Source organism: Rousettus aegyptiacus, unplaced genomic scaffold (assembly GCF_014176215.1).
Source record: "Rousettus aegyptiacus isolate mRouAeg1 unplaced genomic scaffold, mRouAeg1.p scaffold_m13_p_4, whole genome shotgun sequence".
Classification (NCBI taxonomy): domain Eukaryota; kingdom Metazoa; phylum Chordata; class Mammalia; order Chiroptera; family Pteropodidae; genus Rousettus; species Rousettus aegyptiacus.
Window position 1 is genome coordinate 78877899 of NW_023416307.1, and position 21716 is coordinate 78899614.

General features: G+C 31.2%; 1 protein-coding gene and 1 pseudogene across 3 annotated transcripts in view; both read right to left on the minus strand.

The window, feature by feature from the left end:
* The window catches only part of CADM2 (cell adhesion molecule 2), a 986159-nt gene that overhangs the window by 705363 nt on the left and 259080 nt on the right, over positions 1–21716 (minus strand). The gene's annotated exons all lie outside the window — the stretch shown is intronic.
* Positions 4700–4854, minus strand: LOC118602281 (annotated as a pseudogene).

A 21716-nucleotide genomic window follows, 5' to 3' on the forward strand; every position in this document is an offset into this window, starting at 1 on the left:
CTTTATCACTCACTCCTGAACATGATTCACATAACTACTTTTATCATTTAGACAGTTTTTAGGCATTTTTCCCACCTGCCTTGGTCTCTCTATATATGCCTAGATCTTGGTCTCAGGCCACTTATCCATTTACATCCACTAACTTATTGATATCTCGGCCATCCATGTCAATTGCATAACTTTTATACCACATATGCACTCAAAATAGAAAAGTCGTATCTCCAGATAGAAATCACCTCTAAATTCCAGACTCATATATCCAACATCTCCCTTAGTGTGTCACATAGACTCTTCAAACCATGTTTGTCCAAACCTCAAATCCTGATTCTCCCACTGGCAATAAATAGCAACTTTGTGCTCCCAACTTCTTTCTCCAATAACCTGAAAGCTATCCCTTCACCTTCTCTTGCACTCCACATTAGGGCATCAAAAAATCATATCTATACTACCTTCAAAATAGAACCCCCATCTCACTGCTATTCCATCTCCGTGCTACCTCTTGGTCGAAGGCACCATCATGTTTCTCCTGAATTATTTCAGTAGCCTGCAGACTGATCTACTTGCTCCCTACATTGGCCTCTCCCTACTCTTACACTTTCTATATGACATAGCAGCCAGATCTTTTCCCAAGGTGAAATATGTCATGCCTGTGTGCAAAACCTGCAAAGTCACTACTTATCTCCTTAAGAGTAAGAAAAAAAGCTCATATAGTTTACAAGGTCCTACAAAATCGATGATGATCTGCCTGCCAACTACTGCTCCCGCACTCATTTCCTGACTTCTTCCTCCCTCTCCATTATGTCACTCACTTCATCAATATCAATCTCCCATTTGCCAGCTCAGTAGCTCTGATTATTCTAATTAGTCAAAATTGGTATCTTTTAAACAATTTTTGAATAAGACAGACTCCTGTCTTAATATATTATTTGCTGTTCCCACTACCCAGAATGCTCTTTCCTTAGCAATCCACATAATTTACTCCATCAAACAATGGTACAACACAATTTGACCACATTCTTAAAACAGAAGTTGTAGGCTATATTGTTAATTTTTAGTTATATATTCCATTCCATAGAATTTAATAATCTGATTTTAAACTTTAATAAAGATTCATTGGGTGTAACCTTTCTTAGGCTCTAGAGTTCAATATTATTAATCTTGTGGTCATCTTTCACTAAACTATTACACTATCCACTTCTTCATGTTCATAGCCTTAACACCATAGTACATTATTGTCACAGCTTTAAAAGTTTGCTTAGGTATCTTTTACTGACATTTACATACTCTTTCTTCAGAGGGTTTGATATGCTATTCTCCAAACTCTAGGTTATGATTTGCTTCCAAATTATTACTTGTTTGTCCTCAAATCTCCCACTAAACCTTGTTCTCCTTTAGATGAAATTGGCTAAATTTCACACTCTAAAAGCATAATGTGCATCGTAGATACATTCTAAACAGCTTTGAAGCAAATTATAATATTCATTTGTTATATGTTTTCTTTGTAAAGTATCTCACACTTAGAGTCACAGCATTAATAAAAAACACAATAAAAGAACAACCAAAATATAATGCTCATCTGAAGCATATGTTTGCATATGCAAGTCATATAACATTATAAGATGTAAGTATAAAATAGGTAATATCAGCCATTTGGTATCTAATGAATCTTTTCTGTTTTTTGATTAAGTGAATCTAAGAGTATCACTATTTCTTTAAAAACAGCTTTTTCAGTAAATATGCATAGTGGGTAATCCTCACATTCATAGAATTAAATAATAATAAGTTAGATAATAGAATAAATTTATAGATTCTAGTATTAGAAAAGCATATTCATGAGAATGTGAAATTTCTGGAGAAATAACATATTTTTTAAATTTCTAAAATAGTACCACTGATAATAATAAATACAATAATTTTAGGAAAAATTAGAATAAGAAACAAAAGGGAAAAAAACTACATTGAAATTTTAGTTTTTTTAATTGAAAAAGTGAGCTTAAACATAATTTTAAAATATGAAATATAACAACTTGCCAAATATGTTAAAGAGAATATTTATTCCATCCATATAACTTGCTATATGAGTAAATATAAATCTCTAATATATAGATCTATTAATATCTACCAAATTATTTTTGAGGGCTTATGAAATAACCTTGTATGTTTTTAGCTTTTAATTCCTATGGATTTAGTAAGCTAAAAATGTGAAGAATTTATGGAAACGGAATATTACTATTTTGAGATATAGACTTAGCAAAAACATGTCTTTATAACAGCGATGTGCAAAAGAACTAAGTAAAATAACATTCACTTTTAATTATGTTGAAATCTATATATGTTTCAGCTTAAGATAAAATTATATGTATATATTAACTGGTTATTTTGGCAAGCATGGACTCTGGTTTATAAAATATTGTCTAGATTTTTTTTTTCTCCCTTTGCTGCCTAACTACCACCACCATCTGTAATTCTTTTTTAATTGACAAATTTTCTTGTTAGAATTGGTTAATATTTTATAGTAAAAAGTTTTATTCTATATATGTTAAAATATAAATTTAAAGATATATGTTTGATATATTCCCCGTAAGCTATATACATAATATTTCAAGCAAGGGTTAGCTATATTTTTAAAGAATTGTTCAGGTAAATATAATTTTCCTTATTGTTGAATAGAATTTTATTTTGAGACATTTTTTCTTCACTCATAGAACTCTCAGTATAATGAGATTTTATAAACAGAATGACAAACCATTTAAAGTGAGAAACGAGCAAACAGGTGTACGGCTTGTGCCTAATAGGCCTTCCCTTAGTTTCACAGTCTGATAATTTTCTTTGTACACTGCCTTGACCTGATTATTCATGACTTTTTGCATAATGAGAGAAAGCTTTTAGACATGTTAGGTATGACATACAAAATCTGCACCTATTCAACCATCTTGAAAAGTTCTGTTGAGGTTTTAGGTAGATTTAGCAATCGAATAATAATTTGATGGAACACGATCAAAATGTTGAATCTATTTTGTGAAAACTTTGAAAGCATAAAACATCTTAGGCTATTTCACCAAATCATTGTCTGTATAAAACTATGCTCATACTTGCTTAAATGTGATTAAACAAGTAATTAACACACTATTTGCCACTCCTTAAATTGTTTTCTAAGGGATAAAATATTTTACTCTATTAAATTTGTTATGTTTATCCATTATGAAAAAACAAAAATATGCTACTCACAACATCAATTGCAAATTAGACTTTGACATATATAACTCCCAGAGATAAATTTGATTAATAGATCTTTAAAATAGTAACAAGCCCACAAATGTAAGTGACATTTCAAATGAGATATAATTTATGTATTTGAGTGTATGTACATACATATACACACATATATGTACGTATGTATATGTGTGTGTGTGTATATACATACACACAATGATTTCCTTTGCTGTGGACTTTTTTGTTCTATTTCTAGGAAATATGGAACCTTAGCTAAGAGATGATTAGCTTTGTCTCAAATTCTGTTCATTCTAGTGGAATTTAAGTAAATTTTAATTTTGACAATTATATTATGATTCCCAGGAAGTATTTGTTATTTAATTCTTCTTTTTCTATTAGCTTCTTTCTGATTTTGTCATTTTAATTTTTTCTTTTCCATTTTTTTTTCTGTTTGTTTTACAAACTCTGAGGATGCCTAGTAGAAATTGTGAAATTTCTATTTTCTAAATTAATTCTAATTTCTTTGTGACTAAGACCATTCATAGTTCATCTTGGTCTCCAATTTATAATTCTAGCTTTTCTCACAAATGTGCTGTAGTGGATACCCCATTTTCCATACTTAGAATCATCAGAGACAAATAATCTCTTTAGGAATCTGTTCTCAGGAAATGCATGGTGTTGATTTAAAAACATATGCATATGTGATAGCAAGCGGCTTACAGGTGCTTTGAATTTCTGATTTCTGTATTTGGAATTTCTTTAGGGTTCCCTTGAAACATACTACTCTAATCATGGTATTTTGCACTGAGGTTTTCATTGGCTTTTTTCTTCATCATGTTAATGTTATGTGCTCTCCATATCCAAGAATTTTCTCAAGCATAAGAGAAAATTAACATAAAGCATAGTAAAGTTATGATTTTTACCTTTTTAGAAGTAATCTTTTCTAACATTATAAAAATATCTTAAGTACAATTAGTTCGAGCCACCAAATATTTGAAAGAGAATTGAATTTTTTTTTTACTTTAATGATGTAGATATTTTGTTCTCTTTCTTATTTTCAATTTATATTCTTTCTTTAGTGCACTACCTAAGTTTACATATGTTTAAAATGTCTCATTAGTCTGTCTCATTAAGGAGACCTTTAAAAATATTCTGATATTTGTTATAGCACACCTGAAATTTACCCTCTCAAAATGGAACTCTTAATGAACACTAGATAATAAAATTGCTAGTGATTAAGTATAAAAGTAAGAGTATCATAGACTTAATAAACATAATAAAATATCTTCTGAAAAGAAGCTAAAAAAACTCATTAGCATGACAAAATAGAGAAATACTCCTTCAGGAGAATATATGAAACTGAATTCAACATAATTTGAATTTCCATTCTTCAAAAAATCTAAACATTCCCTTTAATATAAAAATCAACATTGAATCTCCTTTAGAGAGAAGATGATTGCATCATCTCTCATAATATTTATTTTTTCAGGGGAGAGCATGAACACAGTCCCCTACTACCTACCACAAATTATGCAGTTGAGTTCCCCACATTTGAGGAAATCACAGTGCTCAGCACATCCGGAGTAGAAGGATAAGCCTCGCCCTAGGAAAATGACCTTCGTTACCCTTCCGGGTAAGTATATAATATTTTGATGATTAATATAAATATCAGGTTTCACATTTACAGTTGTTAAAGACTCAGCTTGAGTAAAAATGTCCTGGCTTGTTTACACAGTCACTGATTCACTGTTATAGTGTACCTAGAGAAATTCATCTGTTGCTGTAGAAAGGTTACCAATAGAACAAGATTTGCCTGACCTCGAGAGTCTTATAACACATTTATCAAAGTGATTAGAAACTGAGATTTTTATAGCAGATATTTATACTACTGACAATTACATGTTGCAGTTATGTCTATCTAGTAAATGACCATCACTTCTAATTGATTTAAGTGAAAACATATTTCTTACTTTTGATATCTCAGATTAAGTAGTATGTACACACCTTGTTTGTTTGCTGAATGACTGCACTCTATTTATTTAAAAGCTACATGAATTTCCAAAATTTGATCTCTTCTGCAAATATGCAAAACAATTTTTAATGGTCAAAACCATGGATCAGTATTGTCATATGATATTCTGATATTCCATAATTAAGGTTATAAACTGACCCACATTAAACTAGAAATATTTCTAATATACAAAAGATGTATATTTTTACGTATCTATAAAACATTTTGCAATGATGCTTAAAGTATTGATTGCTACTTTTCCTAAAACACACACACACACACACACACATTTTCTCACATATGTGCTGTAGTTATTGTGCAATAACAACAACAACAACAAAACAATAATATCAACAACATCCCATCTATAGACCCCTGGAAATATATTTGCGTTAGAAGAGATCCTGAGGCATTGTATAAACAAAGATGACTTAATATGTTCCATAAGGTACATTATTAGGCACAGGAAAGATAAAGAGAATAAAACAATGTAAGTGACCTTAGAGGATTCATGATATATTTTGGGAAAAGTGAACATGTGTAAAATCGAAATCATTAATACAAGTGATAAATACTGCATTCTAAATAGATGGGGCAAATCCTATTACAGTTAAAAAATTTAAAGGAGATACTTCCAAGGGCTTAGAAAGTGGCATAAATTGTATTTTAAAATGGAAGTAGAGTTAACATGGACGGAGAGACAAACATGATAGCAATATACATCATGATAAGTTAAACAAATCTTTAGAGATGAGAATGGAAATGAAATATTATTTAGGAAAAATGCCCAGATTATATTTATTGGGGAAGAGAATGTTTAGATGACACTGCTGAAAAGATCAATCTAAAAAATAATAGCATTAGTCTTTAGGCATTAAAAATATATCATTTTTAACTTAATTTTTTAAATGTATTAAGTAAAATTTTAGGACAGATGTATAACATAGTTTATAGAAAAGAGACTAGAATTAGTGAAATAAAAATAAATTTGTGAAGCTTATGAAGAAGAGGTGGTTTTCATGGAAATAGAAAGAAAGGAAGAGACTCAGGGATGAAAAAAATATCACCAGGACTACCACTTGCATATGGACAGAAAACAGAGTCTTACATAGCTATCAATATTTTAGCTTTAGAGAGTAGAAAAATCATAGAATTCCAGACAAAAAGAAAAAGTCTAGATACAAAGTTATTTATGAAGGAGAAGGAAAGGATGCTGGGAGGCATATATAAATTTATCCAATTTCTCTAATTCTATCTTTTATAAAGGGTCATTTTAGATAGAATTTAAAAGGTAAAAATATTATAAATTTAAAAACTAAAATAGTTTATTCTAGCCACAGAAAGACTTGCCAGGAAGGCAAACACAATTTACTGATTGCACAGCAGATTAATTAATTAGTATCTAGTGCAATAAAAGAAATACAAGGAGTAAATGCTTTTCATCTGACAAAACATAACATACCAATGTTTGATAAAATATATTATTTTTAACTTAAAGTTTTAGGATAATACAAAATTCCAGAAGAAAATTACAGGGGAAAGTTGATTCATGATTTATACTTGAGTGAGAAACTATGGCTAGACATATGAATCCGACAGGATATTACAGAAGTGATAGGTGAAGCCATTCAAGGAATGAACTTTCTAACTTTATAAAAAAACTTAAAAATAGAAAATGGGAGCATTAAAAAATGAGCCTTGGCATGCCCATTTAGAAAGCGGAATTACCCTACTTCATTATCCATTGTATAAGATGTATAAAGATTTGAGCTTGTTCTTTCAGTTTTCAAGTATTTAATATTCTCACATATAATGGGGGGTACTTAGAGTTCCTCTAGCATGAGATAGTTTGAGATAGTATAGGTAAAGGAACGCTCAATTCTTGGCATTTAGTGTTTGCTTAGTTTTAAAATATAATCATTGTTTCCTGTCCAGTCCTCTTGTTGCCATCCCAAATCAGATATTATTTTTTTTATCACTGACTAATCACTTAATGTTTTATTAGTTTTTCTTTTTCATACTCATTTCTTCTATTAGCTCAACATTATGTTCATAAAGATTAATTTGAACATTAAATATTCTATTATTTTTTCAAGAATTTATACCTTGTACTAAATGAAATTCAAAAAATTTATTTAGATATTTACAGTTCTCCAGAATATCTCCTTAACTTGCTTTTGTAGTCTAATCCCCCACTGCTCATTACACATCCTCAGCATTTGACTCAGATTGGATGGTTCACCTGGACATAATAACTACTTTTCCACCTTCTTCTCTGCATGCAACTCTTCTTAGAATTTACTCTATCCCAATCCTACTGATATTTTCCCAAGATTATTTTTATAAATCATCCTGAATTAGGATAGTGCACAACCTCTCAACATTTACTTATATAGCATTTGACACAATTAGTTTTGTAGTATTATTATTTTAAAGTGCAGTTCAAAGAGAATGGGAACTATAAACAAATCATATGTTGGCCAAGGGGGAAATTTAAAACCAAAGGAGAGAAGATACAAAAAGACAAGTGTCTACTAAATATAAATGAAAAGTTCCTAGGAGTCAAAAATAAAATGTCTTTAGAAATTGAGAATACTGAAACAGCATATAGGTGACCAAATGGCAGGGATTTAATAGAAACTATTAACCCCATGATGTGTGGTTGATAAAAATATATATTTTTTAAATCTTCTAATTTTCATTTTCAATTATGTTGAACTACACAGTTTCAGCAGCAGGGACTGCTGAAGCCAGGTACTAGGTAAGGACTACATAAAATGATGTGGACATGGATGTTTGAAATGTAGTCAAGAGAAAGAAAAAAATCAAGTTTAATTGAACATCAAGGTCAAAGAAACTATGTGTGTGTGCTTGTTTTTTTTTTTTTTTTGCTCTGTATGAGATACTAGAACCAATGATTACATATCTTAACAGTTCATTGCATAATATTAACACTGTTTTGTTGAGACATCATTGCATAAGAAGCAGTTTGATTTTTTTTTCTTTGAAAATAGTGATCTATTTTGAATAAAAGAAAAAAATGTTAGTAACGGGTCATTGCTTGGCAAAGAAAATTTAAATTATTTAGAAATTCCAATAATAGTCCCAATCTTTATATAATATTATAACACAAATAATGGCCCCTAATATTCTTTATATGTGTTGTCAAAAATTATGAGTCTGCTATATTCTAAAAATCAAAAAGAAAAATAGTTTTGAAGTTATGAAATCAAGGTCAATTTTATATGAATTTATTATTTTAATGTATCTTTGGCTTTAATACAGAAATCCAAGTGATACTATGATCATTAATTTGGTATCTAAAAAATCACTTAGCAAATACATGTATTAAAAGAGAACATTTGACAAAATATGCAACTGTAAAAATGTGAAAGCAGAAGCCAGATCAATGGGAAAATCCATGTAACTGAATATTTAATCAAGATGTTCAAATGGCTTCAGGGTTTATATGTATATATGAATTTTATTTTTTCTATAAAAAGAAAAAAGTACAATCAATAAAGAGATGAAATCATAGATATATGACATTTTTATAGAAAGCAAGGGCACTTATTTTAAAACAAAACTAAGCTAAAATTAATCATAAGCAAAATCCAACATATACATTTACTACTAAATTGTTGATGACTCTTAATGTGTTAAGTAATAGTATTTTAAAAATTGTGTTGGAAACATATAAAGTATCCATCACAATTTTTTAGTGTGCAAAATACAGAAGAACACATCTAATATTATCACTGGTTTTCAAGTTGAATATTTCACAATGGTTAAGAAATAATCCAACAAGGCAGTTGCTTAATAGAGAATGCCTGATGTACTATTCTATTTCAAAACATTTGGTAGAGGTTTATGACAAAGAATAGAACATATGAAATTATATTTATGTATCTCCTCACTTCTTTTTCAGCCAAGATTTCTGCCTCCTCTCCCCTGCTCATCAAAGTCTATGGCTAGGTTTCTTTCCCTTTCTCTTTGACTCCAGATCCTTCCTTTCCCAAAGTTTTCACACGTTATCTCTCTGGAGACCACTGTAGTCACAGCCTAAAGTCATAACCCTGCACTTTTAGTATTTCTCCTTAAGTGCTGCTTCTTCAGGAAGCTTATTGATCCCCTACCCAAGTTGGGCTCTCTCTGAAACTTATGCCACTGTAGGCTTTTCCATAGTTTATTTGAGTATTATGTATGTAATTCCTGTTTCAGATTGTCCATGAAACTCCATGGAAGGTAGACATTTATAAGTAATATTCACTGCTATTTCTCCAGTAGCTACTGCAGTTAAGTAGTTACTGAATGAATATGTGAGAATGAATAAATGAACTTGTGAAAAAGAAAAAGAAGTGAATGTTAATTAATGAATATGTGAGAAGAGAAACAAATATTCCCTATCCTATAATACTGTCGTTGAGTAGATGATCTTTGATTACTTTGTTAGCACCTTATTTAAAAAGATTAACTAAACCCCATGGTGGGGTGGGGGTGAAAATTAAGAATCTCTGTTGAAATAGTGTGTATTTCAGCTAGGTCTAAGTCTCAGTTTTGCCATTTACAAGATTGTGATTTGGAAAATAATTTAATCTCAGATTTTTTTCTTTCCTTAAAATAGAGATAGTTATATTTACAGTTGAGATTAAGTGAAAAAGCTTAATAAAACACTATATAAAGCTATATATACCTATCTAATCTATCTTCAAGTAAGGTCAGAAATAGTATGAAGGAAATCTTGACTACCTTGTTTCTACTATTCAACTGAGAAACTTATTTGTATTTTCTTTACTAACTTTCTTTACTGAATTCTGGCTCTCACCTGAGAACAATTTTTCCCTTAAATTCGCGAATAGCTATTAACATCTTCCAAAATCACTGGGCTTAGATTAGGGCAAGGGGAAGAGGACATGTGCTCTATTTTGCTACCTCCAAACCACTCTCTTTACTTTTCCCTAAAATTTTCAAGCTTTAAATATTATTGCTTCAAACTATACCACTCACTTAGCTTGTTATTTTTATTGATCTCCATTCTTTGAAGATTTTTTATACCTGGCTTACTGTCACTTCCTCTAACTCCAGTCCTGCAAGCTCCTTGGTTGTTCAAATCATCACAAAGATTGTCAGTCCCCCAAACATTTTTTCTCTGATTTTATCCATTTTCTACTTTGGATACTCAATCCCATCTATGATCATTCCATAGGACTTGCTTTGCCTATAACATCAAGCATTTCACTCTTTCTTTAATCACACCTTTTATCCTTTCATTTCAATTTATTTAGTAATTTGAATTCAAGTAAATTTAACATCATGTGGACCTGCAACTCATGAAACTTAACACTTTTTCATACCTTCGACTTCCTTGCCCCTTTCTCAATTTTGTCATACTTATCAGTCAAATCCTCCTAACCTGTTAAATCCAACTAAATCCATTTCATGCCTGCATCCCCACAACTGAGGGGCCATAGAAAAGTACACATATGAATATGTTCTTAATAAGTTTATGATCATAAACACGTATACCTTTTTAATGCTTCAAGTAAAAGATATTGCAGTTCCAAAGTCAACTTTTTCTCCCCTTTTTTAAGTGAATTATTTTAAACTTATCTCATTTCAAAACCCTTACTACTTGTCTCCATCCCAATTATTATCTGATAATCTTACTTCCAAAGCCCCCTGACTATGAAGAAAATCATAAGGGAGTATCAATAAGCCACCACCACCTCATTTCCCACCATCTTGATTCCACACCCACATATTTAGACATCTTTCCTCTTAGCAAATGAATGGTTTGTGCTCTTAACTCCAGGCCTGTGTTCCCTGTCATTTGCATTTTAGAATCCACCCTTTCTAATCTGTTCTAGGTTATCACTGCAGTAACTCTCTCCTCCCATGTGCTGTAGGATATCATCACTCCATCAATCCAGTCCTCTCTCTTTCCTGCATCAATGTTTTTTTTTCTTTATTGTATTATTCGAACAGCCTTATATATGTTGTCATTTCTGTGGTCTACTTCTATTAAATTCACTTCACTCTCCAATATTGCTGGATTTCTGTGTTATCTTGTCAAAACTCATAAAAAGAGTTGTACTCGCTATCTTTAATTCCTTTCTTTCTATTTTCTCTTTAACTTACAGCATCGCTGAAATTGTTCTTGTCACTCTTACCTATGGTCTTCACATTGATAAATCCTGTTTTCTATTGTTAGTATTCATTCTATCTGACCTATCAGCAGCATTTGACACAGCTGATCTTTTGTTCCATCTTGAACCACTTTCTTTGCTATGCTTCTATTATATCTCGTTTTCCTAGTTCTTTTTTTTTTTTTTTTTTTTTGTTTCACCAGTGGCTCTTTCTTATGTCTTTTGATGTCTCCTCCTTATCTTTCTCTCCTATAAACATTAGAATATCCTAGAGTAAAGACTTTGGACATAACCACTTCAGATGTACATCCCTCTCTTGGTAATACCACCCAATATCATATTAGGCTTCAATTATCATGTATGTGATAATGACTCATAAGTTTTATCTCCCATATGGGCCTCTGCTCCAAGCTCACACATTTAAGAATTTACTCAATATTTCCACTGAAATTCTACTAGCTATCACAAACTTAATATGTCTAAAACTAAAATTCTGATCTTTTCCCAAAAAAATCTCCACTCAAATTTTCCTCTGACTTAACATACAGCAACTTTACACATGCAGGTGCTTAGATCAAAATCTTGTAGTCATCATAGCTTTCCTATTTTTTTCTCAAATTCCTTATTCAATAAATCAGCAAATCTCATTGGCAACATTTCCAAAATACGTCCAGAATCTAACCACTTTTCACTACCTTTGCTGTAACAAAACTGATGTAAGCGCCTACCATCTTTCTGTGAGATTACTGCAGTAGATTCTTAACTATGAAAACTCCTTTTTGTTTTATTCTCTCTCTTTTTTTAATTGTTTATTGGGGTAACATTGGTGAATACAATTATATAATTTTCAGGTATATATTATCATTTGACATCTGTATATTCTATTGTGTATTCACCACCCAAAGTCCAGTTTCTTTCAGCTACCATATATTTGATCCCCATTACCCAGTCACCTTCCCTCTACTCTCCTATATTTAACCCTCTTTACCCCATCTACCCCATCCCACTAGTAATCGCTACTCTATAGTCCTCTGGTAACCACTAGTTTATAGTCCATGTCCATAAGTCTCTTTTTGTTTGTCCTTCTCATTTGTTGCTTTTATGCTTATATCTCACATATAAATGATATCATGTGATTTTCAACTTTTTCTCTCTTGCTTATTTCAATGGCTTGATTTACTTGGGTTCCATCCATACACATCTGTCAAAGTAATTCTGTTAGATCATGCTCCTCTTCTACACAAAATCCTTCAATGTCTTCTCACATCATTTAAAATAACTGTTCTATGGGACTTTGTCAAATTAGACCATCATTAACTTTTACCTTACTATCTCTCACTGTCTCCTTTGTTCACTCATGTCCAATCATGCTGGCTTGTCATTTCTTTTAATGCCAAGGACATTCTTCCCACAAGATCTTTGGCATCTCTGTTGCCTCAGACTGCATCCTTTTCCTCCATGTATCCAAACATGAATTATTCTCTCACTTCCTTCAGAATTTCATTCAAAATCACCACCTCAGTGTGGCCTTCTTTGAATTCCAACCATCCTCCCGATCCTCTCCTCTTTGCCACTTCCTTTGATTTCTTTCCAGATTTTGTTGTCGTTGTTGTTCTCCACTTATTTGCTCCATAAAGATATATTTCACTTATTTATTTTGTTTAGTCTCTAGAACCTCTGTTAAGGCAAGGATTTATGTTTGGTTTGTTTATTGTTGTAGTTCCAGTGCTTGGAAGGTAGGGGATTGATACGTATTTCTTGACCGAATGGGTAAATAAGCACATGAAAATTGTTGGCTTAATCAGAAAGAAACTTTTCACAATTATTAAAGTGATATAACTTAATAATTGAAAACATAAATGTGGAGAGTACACCATATGACAATTGGCACTTTCAGTTATTTCATTTTAGTGCTAAGACACTAAAGAGATAAATGCCATTTGTATCATTGTATAGTTATAAATCTTAAATACATTTAAAATTCTGTATTTCTTATCATCCTGTTAATTGTTTCTCTCACTTAAAAAGAGAAGCATTTTTTATAGAAAGTTGTTTGAATAGAATGGTATAAACTGCCTTTTTTTCCTTGACAATAACGATTTAAAATATTTTTCTTTTTCACTATAATAGAAATAAATGTAATTTAAAATGATATGTAACAAGAAAAATGTAGCACAAGTTATATATGTTCTTTATCAGCGTCACTTTTTAATGTTTGTCTGCTTTTTCCTGTTATAGTTTTACTGCATTAACACGTATATATTCTTAAAGTGTGTAAGCTACTTTCTCTTTTTTGAGACTGCTTGGTATAGTGAAGTAAACATTAAATTTTGGCTTGGGATATGTCATTTCCATGTCTGGTTCTGCCATTTTATAGTCCTATGACATGGGATCATTCATAGGACACTTTTTTTTTTTCTTTCATCTATAATATGTGGACATCTTCCCAGCATTTCTCAGTGGGTGGTTTTGAGGCTTAGATTGCTTAGTAGTCATTAATCAATGCTGAATTAATTAATGGGACATTCTTTGGACTAGAGATATGACAAAAATAAAAATGAATGATAGGATATATAAAATAAAATTAATTATATATACAGAGATTTTCTTTAATTTGCTGTTAGTTTCTATTTATTTTTTTTAATAATAATACACCTATTATAGGATGATCAAAGCAGATTTTTTTTATGACTTTAATTTTAGTATTGGATATTGTTTTAGGTGAAGTAAAACTCTGACAACTCTATGTCAGTTCCCTGACTTTATTTTTAATTTAAAATATATATTAAGCTCCAGGTTCTGGGAATGACTAAGTCAATGTACTGCTGCTGTTCAAAGTGTGACACCTGGGCCTGACAAGTCAGAGATAGATAGAGGCAGGAGAGATGATTATTATTCTGGCTCTACCTTTACAAACATTATGACCCGGGGCTACTCACTCTGCCTTCTGTGCCTCTAGTTCTGCTTCTATGAAATGAAGGAAATGAATTGGAGGATTTTTGGTATTTCTTCTGGTTCGAAACTTACAACTAAATTCTATGATGTCACTTTCTATCTTTATATTTCCTAATACCAACAAATTTTTGATTCATAATTCTGCATCCTAAAAAAAGTAATATAGCACTTTGATAATAAAACATTTTATAAAATTTATTATGGCATTTATTAGTACAGTATAGCTCAACTTGATCTCTGGTAATAAATGTTCTAAGTAGGTAAAAACAAACACAAGATTAAAACAAAACAAAACAAAAAACAAATTATACATTGTTTGACCACCGAGCGATATTTAAACTAGAGAATAAAGTCACTGTGAACTATTTATCTTTCAGTAGGCTGTTGTTCTCAAGACCAACTGTTAATTATTCCCTGATATTCCAGACTGTCAGATCATTCTGTTATAGATTTCATAAAATTTACTGATAACATCTATAATTTTTTGTAAGATTATCTGAAACCTTTTCTTCCTTACTGGTTAAAAGATTCATTGTATCCACCGGATCTATATAATGCCTAATAGGGTAGATATTTTACCATTACCCTTTGAATAAATGAATTTACAAATGAATGAATGAAGTGCGTTACTAATAATAATTAGGGCAATTAAATTGTGAGGTAACTATATTTTGCCTATTTCCAAAAGAAGATTTTAAGCCAATGATATTACATATCTACAATTTTTAAATTGGCTATTTATATGGCTTATAAAATCTATTCAGGATCAGAATTCGTATGCCCAATAATGATCTCCTCTATTCATGCCATGCATATTATTAGTTCATTCACCCAACCTTTGAAAGATATTAAATGCCTAATATTGCTCTATGGAATAGGGAGACAATAAAATTCACTGCCATTATAAAATTTATTTTCCATTTGGAATGGGGGTAGGGCATATAATAAATGAATAAACGAATGACTGAATGAATAAATAAATAAACAAGCAAATAAATAAATAAAATATGTTGCATAATTGTAGTGGACCAAAAATAAAATAAGCTGAAAATTTTACATGTAGTGGACAAAAAAGGCTCCTCTTGGTAGATGACGTTAGATTAATGGCTTGAAAAATGTGAGAAAGCAAAACATGGAAAGATAAGAGGGGGAGTCTTATGGTAGAGAGAAGAACAAGTATTAAAAAAAAAATGAGCAAGATTGTTTTTTGTCTGTTCGCAAAAGAACAAAAGGTGTTGGGGATGCAGGGAGAGCTTTAATTTCAAATCTGACCAGACCAGGCCACATTTCAGATCCTACCGAAAGAAAAGCTCCTATATATTCCTCAGCATATCTTATGTGAGTTACACCAAGAGACTAGAGTACAAGTAAGAATCTTACTAGGTAAAGAAATTTGCCTTTGCTTAAAATTGCTAATTTTTCAAATTTACCCTAGATCAAGATTTTTAGAAAAGAAACATTTATGATTTATTCAAAATGTTTTTAAAAAATAACTACTTATACTTTTCTTTAAATATATTATGCTCATTTGATCTTTGAATAGGTTTATAATGTTAAATCCCTATGCCTATTTCTGTATGAAGAGAAACTCTCTAATATACTGAAAGATTTCTTTACATAATTAGAGTACTGCTGTTCATTCCTGATGAAGAGCTACTAGTTAGTTTTTTAAAAAGATGTTTTCATGCTCTAAGTTGACTAGCAATGTCAAGTCATTGATCCAATGTTGGTTTTCTCCTCTTTTACCCCTTCAAAAATAATATAGCACTTTTACAATGTTAAAGCAATAAAATTGCTAATTACTCAAAGGACTGTCATGAAAATAGATTATTAACCATGGTTAAATATGATATACTTAGTATCTGCCCCTATATTTCTACCTTAATAAAATGATGTCTAGTATTTTTAAGACACACGCAGAGGCAGTTTAAACTTTACAGTCTTGACTTTTCTTTGCTAGGTCCTTTATAAAAAGAATTTTTAATTTTCTCTTCATCTTTAGCTGATGTGAATAAATCATTGAGAAAATATATCACTTTAAACAAGTACTGTCCTAGTGTTACTTTCAATTAATAGTAGTACTCCATGGTTAACAATATAAGGCCTAATTATTAAAAACAAACCTATTTTCCTGTCAAACATCTCCTATAATCTCAATCTCCTAATTATCTTTACTGTAAATAATATATGTTGTTGGAAATGGCTCAAAATATCTTAAATTGAATAGTCATAACATCATTTTATCTTCCTTGGATCCTATTTAAATTCATTCACTTTTATTTATAATGTAAAACAATTCCAGTTTAGAGTACTGTCTCCAAGTTTGAAGAGCTCAATTTTGAGACTGCAAAAAACCCAATGGGAAATAGCAAACATTGTTATTTATGGCATATTTATCCACAAACTACATTCCCTATTGTTAGAAGACCATCTCTCTACTTCCAGACAGGTAGTACAGCATAGCCTGATAAAGAATTGAACCATTTATGCATTCAGAAAGTCAGCTTACTATTTTCCATTATGAGACTATTTTCTTTCAAACCTTAGGGCATAGAAAACAAGTTACTGTTTGAAAAGTTGACAATTTTGGCTCTATTAAGGTAGAAACAGTTACCTTCGAACATGTGAATGAATAATAAAGTCTCTTCAAACTTAATACTGGAGGGTAGAGAAAGGAGGTAGGCAAAACATATATTTATTATATGATACAAAGAAAGTAGTTTGGCAAAACTGAAAGCTATGAATAGAAATTACTCTTCTCATTTAAAGTTTCAAAATACTCTACATAATACACTGCAATTTGGAATCTTCTTCTCAGGTATTATAGTACAAAATGTGTCTTTAGGAAAAAAAAATCCACGAATGTTATTCATAAGAAAAATTATTCCTTGATAGCACATTTATAATCTAAGAGGTGTAAATGACTGATAAATTAAATAAAAAATATTTTATGTAATATTTTAAAATAATGCAATAAATCTTAAATTTTGCCATTATAAATATAATATGTCATATTTAAAATTAATATGGAATCTGGACTTTCTCACTATAACCTAGGCCGATATGTTTCTTGAATTAGAAGCTAAGCAATCTCTACTAGTGAATACTTACTGTGTTCTAAACATTGTAAGGGCTTTACATATGTTATCTAATTCTCACTGATGAATGGTTAAATAATCAGTGGTTAAATGATCAGTGGTTAAATAAAATACCAGGAAAATACTTACTAATAGTTAGTAACGGGTTTTATCTTATTCCAGTAGAATGCTCAAAGCATCTTGTGTTGGCTTGTGAGAGCCAATTAAAATTTGAGGAATTTGGTTAGTTTGTTGTCAAACACAGGCCTTGTTAAGTATTAAATTACATTAAAAGTAAAATTTTAATTATATTTCAAAAGGTAATATATACTAAAATGAATCGCTTTTTAATTTTTTACTACATGTTACTATTATCTATACTTTTGATTTTTTATGACGTATTTGAATGGTGGAAATACTATATGTTGGTGAATTATTACATATCTTTTGCAACTCAGAATTTGGTGACAGTACCTTAATAGCTTTAAATGTGTCATCCTGATGGTATTTATAATTATAAATATTAGCAAATATTACAAATCAGAGCTGTATTTATATTTTGTTAATTATCTTAGCTCCAGACAGGGAAGAAATGAAGATTTAATAATGCAGATTAAATTTTAAAAGTCTCCTGTAGCTGTCGCATAGTGAATAGTGCAAAACTATTGAGAAGATGCTCTTACAGTATTCAAAAAATATTATCCGATTCAGCAAGAAATCATTCATTGAATAGTGATTGTCATTCCAACATGTTTTCTTAGTTTTAGTAATGTTTTATCCATTAATGTAAATGAAATTATCAACCAACAATCTCATTGGGAGTAGGCTTGTTTGTGAATAGCCACTATGATGGGCACAAGAACTGAAAAAAAAAAACATTCTGTGAAAATAAATTGGCTATATTTATTTTATAATAATTAATGCTATATATTTTATTATTATCCAAAAATTGTGTTCTCCACATTTTTCTCATTAAAATCCGTAATAATCATATTTATACATACATATAGTTATATATTTTTCAGGGAACCAATTGTTAAAAACATCACTTGTTCTCCTTCAAAGATGTTGATTCACACAATACTATAGTATCCTACTTCAAAAAAACCATAATATATTAAGTCCATCCAATATGAATGGTACTGAGGAACACAGATTAGAATTTAAGTTGTACTGGTAAATAAAAAACAAATGTTTATTCATTCATAGTTGGCATCAACATATCAAAATGTGGTTGTAAATCTATGAGGTTGGATGCAGAGAAATCTATTTGTCATACTCTGAAGATGCTGCAACTATAGCTATCCACCTATAGTTTATGTGGGGATTTTAGAAAATATGATAAGTTTAACACTAGCATGTGCAGTTACAGTCAGTTCTGAAGCTACTCAGATCCGCTGGCACAAATTAATTTTAAAAATTAATTGTAGAGAATAGTTCCTAGATGGGCTTGCAAAACAAACAACAAATAAACAAACAACCATCCTAGGAAGAAAAACCAAATGAAAAGAATTTGAGGAAAGCAAGGTCAAGCAAAACCACTGTCTGAAACTAGATGAGTGAAAGAATATGTCCCAAAGAAGAAAGGTAAGAAATAATTTTACCACTGATGTAGTAACAAATATAGGATTTTTCCCTTATAGTTGAACTATACTCTATGAAGAAGTAGTGTTTTATCCGTCATGGAGCATAAAACATTGAGAAGGCAAGAGTATATGGACGAATTGCAATTAAGATGAAGACAAGTTTCTTCAAAAGTCCTTTCCTTATAATTGGTATATTTGGAATGGGAAAAATGGTTAACATAACATATGGTCAATTTTAGGTCTGATATCAATGACTAAAACTCATAACACAGGTTGGAGCTCAAAAGATAGGACTAGAAAATAAGTATTCTGTGAGACATTTCTGAGAGAAAGCTTGTGCTAATTTTTTTAAACAAAACAAAACCAAAACCACTCGTAATTATTTTCCACAATGATGATTAAAAAAGAGATAAAGAAGAAAAGATAGGCAGGAAACACTCTGATATTACTAACAGGAATTCTTTTTCAGATATATCTCCTTGGGCAAGGGAAATAAAAGAAAAAATAAACAAATAGGACTACATTAAACTAAAAAGTTTTTGTACAGCAAAGGAAACCATCAACAAAACAAAAAGACGACCAACTGTTTGAGAGAAGATATTCAGTAATGATACATCTGATAAGGGGCTAATATCCAAAATATACAAAGAATTCATACAACTCAACAATAAAAAACAAACAATGCAATTAAAAAATGGGCAGAAGACCGGAATAGATACTTCTCCAAACAGGAAATACAGATGTCCAATAGACATATGAAAAGATGCTCAAGGTCACTAATTATCAGAGAAATGCAAATTAAAACCACAATGAGATATTATCTCACACCTGTCAGAATGGCTATCATCAATAAATCAAAAAACAAGTGCTGACAAGAATGCAGAGAAAAGAGAACCCTCATACATTGTCAGTGGTATTGAAAATTGGTACAGCCACCATGGAAACCAATCTGGAAGTTTCTCAAAAAATTAAAAATGGATATACCTTTTGATCCAGCTATTGCACTTCTGGGTATTTATCCAAAGAAAACCAAAAGAATAATTTGTAAAGATATATGCACCCCAATATTCATAGCGGCACAACTTACAATAGCCAAGATATGGAAATAACCTAAATACTCATCAACAGACAATTGCATAAAGAAGCTATGGTTCACATATACAATGGAATATTACTCAATCATTAAAAAAATGAAATTCTACCATCCGCAATGACATGGATGGACCTAGAGGTTATTATGCTGAGTGAAATAAGTCAGACAGAGGAAGATAAATACCATATGATTTCATTTATATGGGGAATCTAAGGAACAAAATAACAAACTAATGAAAAACAGACTCATGAGTATAGTGGACAATCTAGTGACAGCCCAAGGAGAGGGAGTTGGGAGGCCAGGAGACTGAGGTGAAGGGTTAAAGAAGTACAAATTAGTAGTTGATAGTTGATCACGGGGATGAGGAGCACAGCATACAGAATGCAGTTAGCATTGATATGACACCTAGGTCGAGGGCCAGGGGAGGGATAGAGCAATTGGGGGGATAATTTTATTAACTATCTACATGTCTAACCAATGTATTGTATAATTGAAACTAATGTAATTTTTTTTTAAAAAAAAAAAGAGAGTAAAGAAAGTTCACAACTATAGGCAGATACTTTGATAATAACAGATGACAGAGAAATTTTAGAACTCCTTAACTTCCAGTTTTATCCTAATTTACCCCAGAATTAAGTTGAACTTGAAAGTGAGAGAAAAAATTAAAAAGTCAGATGTTATGAGTGATATGAGCTACTAATAAAACAAATAGACATTTTGAATAAATTTAAGCATCCAGAAAGTTATGTTCTAGAATTTTTTAAATAAAGGAAAATAGTTGCTGAAATGAATGGAAAGACACTATTTCTTTCTTTCTTTCTTTCTTTCTTTTTTTTTTTTTTTTTTGGAAATTTCATAAAAATGGAAAAGTTCCAAAAGACCAAAGATGCTAAAGTTTCCAATTTGCAAACTGTACAAATGACTATTACTCATTAGAAGAGGGTTACCTTAATGTCATTACTGGGGAAAATTTTGATGGTATTTTTAAATATAAATTTATTTTTAGACAAGATTAATTCACTTTAATAATATGTTAATGTGTAAAAGCATTGACTTTGGGGTTGGGGTGACCTGTATTTAAATTCTGTACTGCTACTTATTAGCTAAGTGATTTTAAAATAGAATTACCTCAGAAATGCTCTGAGAGTGACATCAGAAGCATGAAGGAGTGAGAGATGTCCTCGGATCTCTCCCCTTGAAATAACAATAAGTTGAACATCTAAAACTCAACAAATAATACCCAACCTGCACACAAACATGTCTGAGTGAGTGATCTGCACATAAGAGCTTCCAGAGGTTCGAATCGCAGGAGTCTGGAGGGATAGATTGAGAGGAGCAAGGAAGCTCCCTATCTCAGCCAGAGCTCCCGCTAGGAGGAGTGGGAGGGGAGAATTTGTGGCTCATTCTTCAAAGGGCCCTGACTGAGGAATCTGCAAGTTTCACACAGCAGAGCCCAGGGATCAGGGCAGAAAGAGGAATAAAAAACTAAATGGGGAGGGGCAACAGCTGAGTCTTAGCAGCCGTGGGTGTGAAGTGCAAGGCTGAGACATGGAGAGTAGCAGCAATCCTCACCCACAAAATGAGAGAGCGCCTCCTCCCACCCCAATTTTTCCAGACCCAGCATGGCAGAGCCCC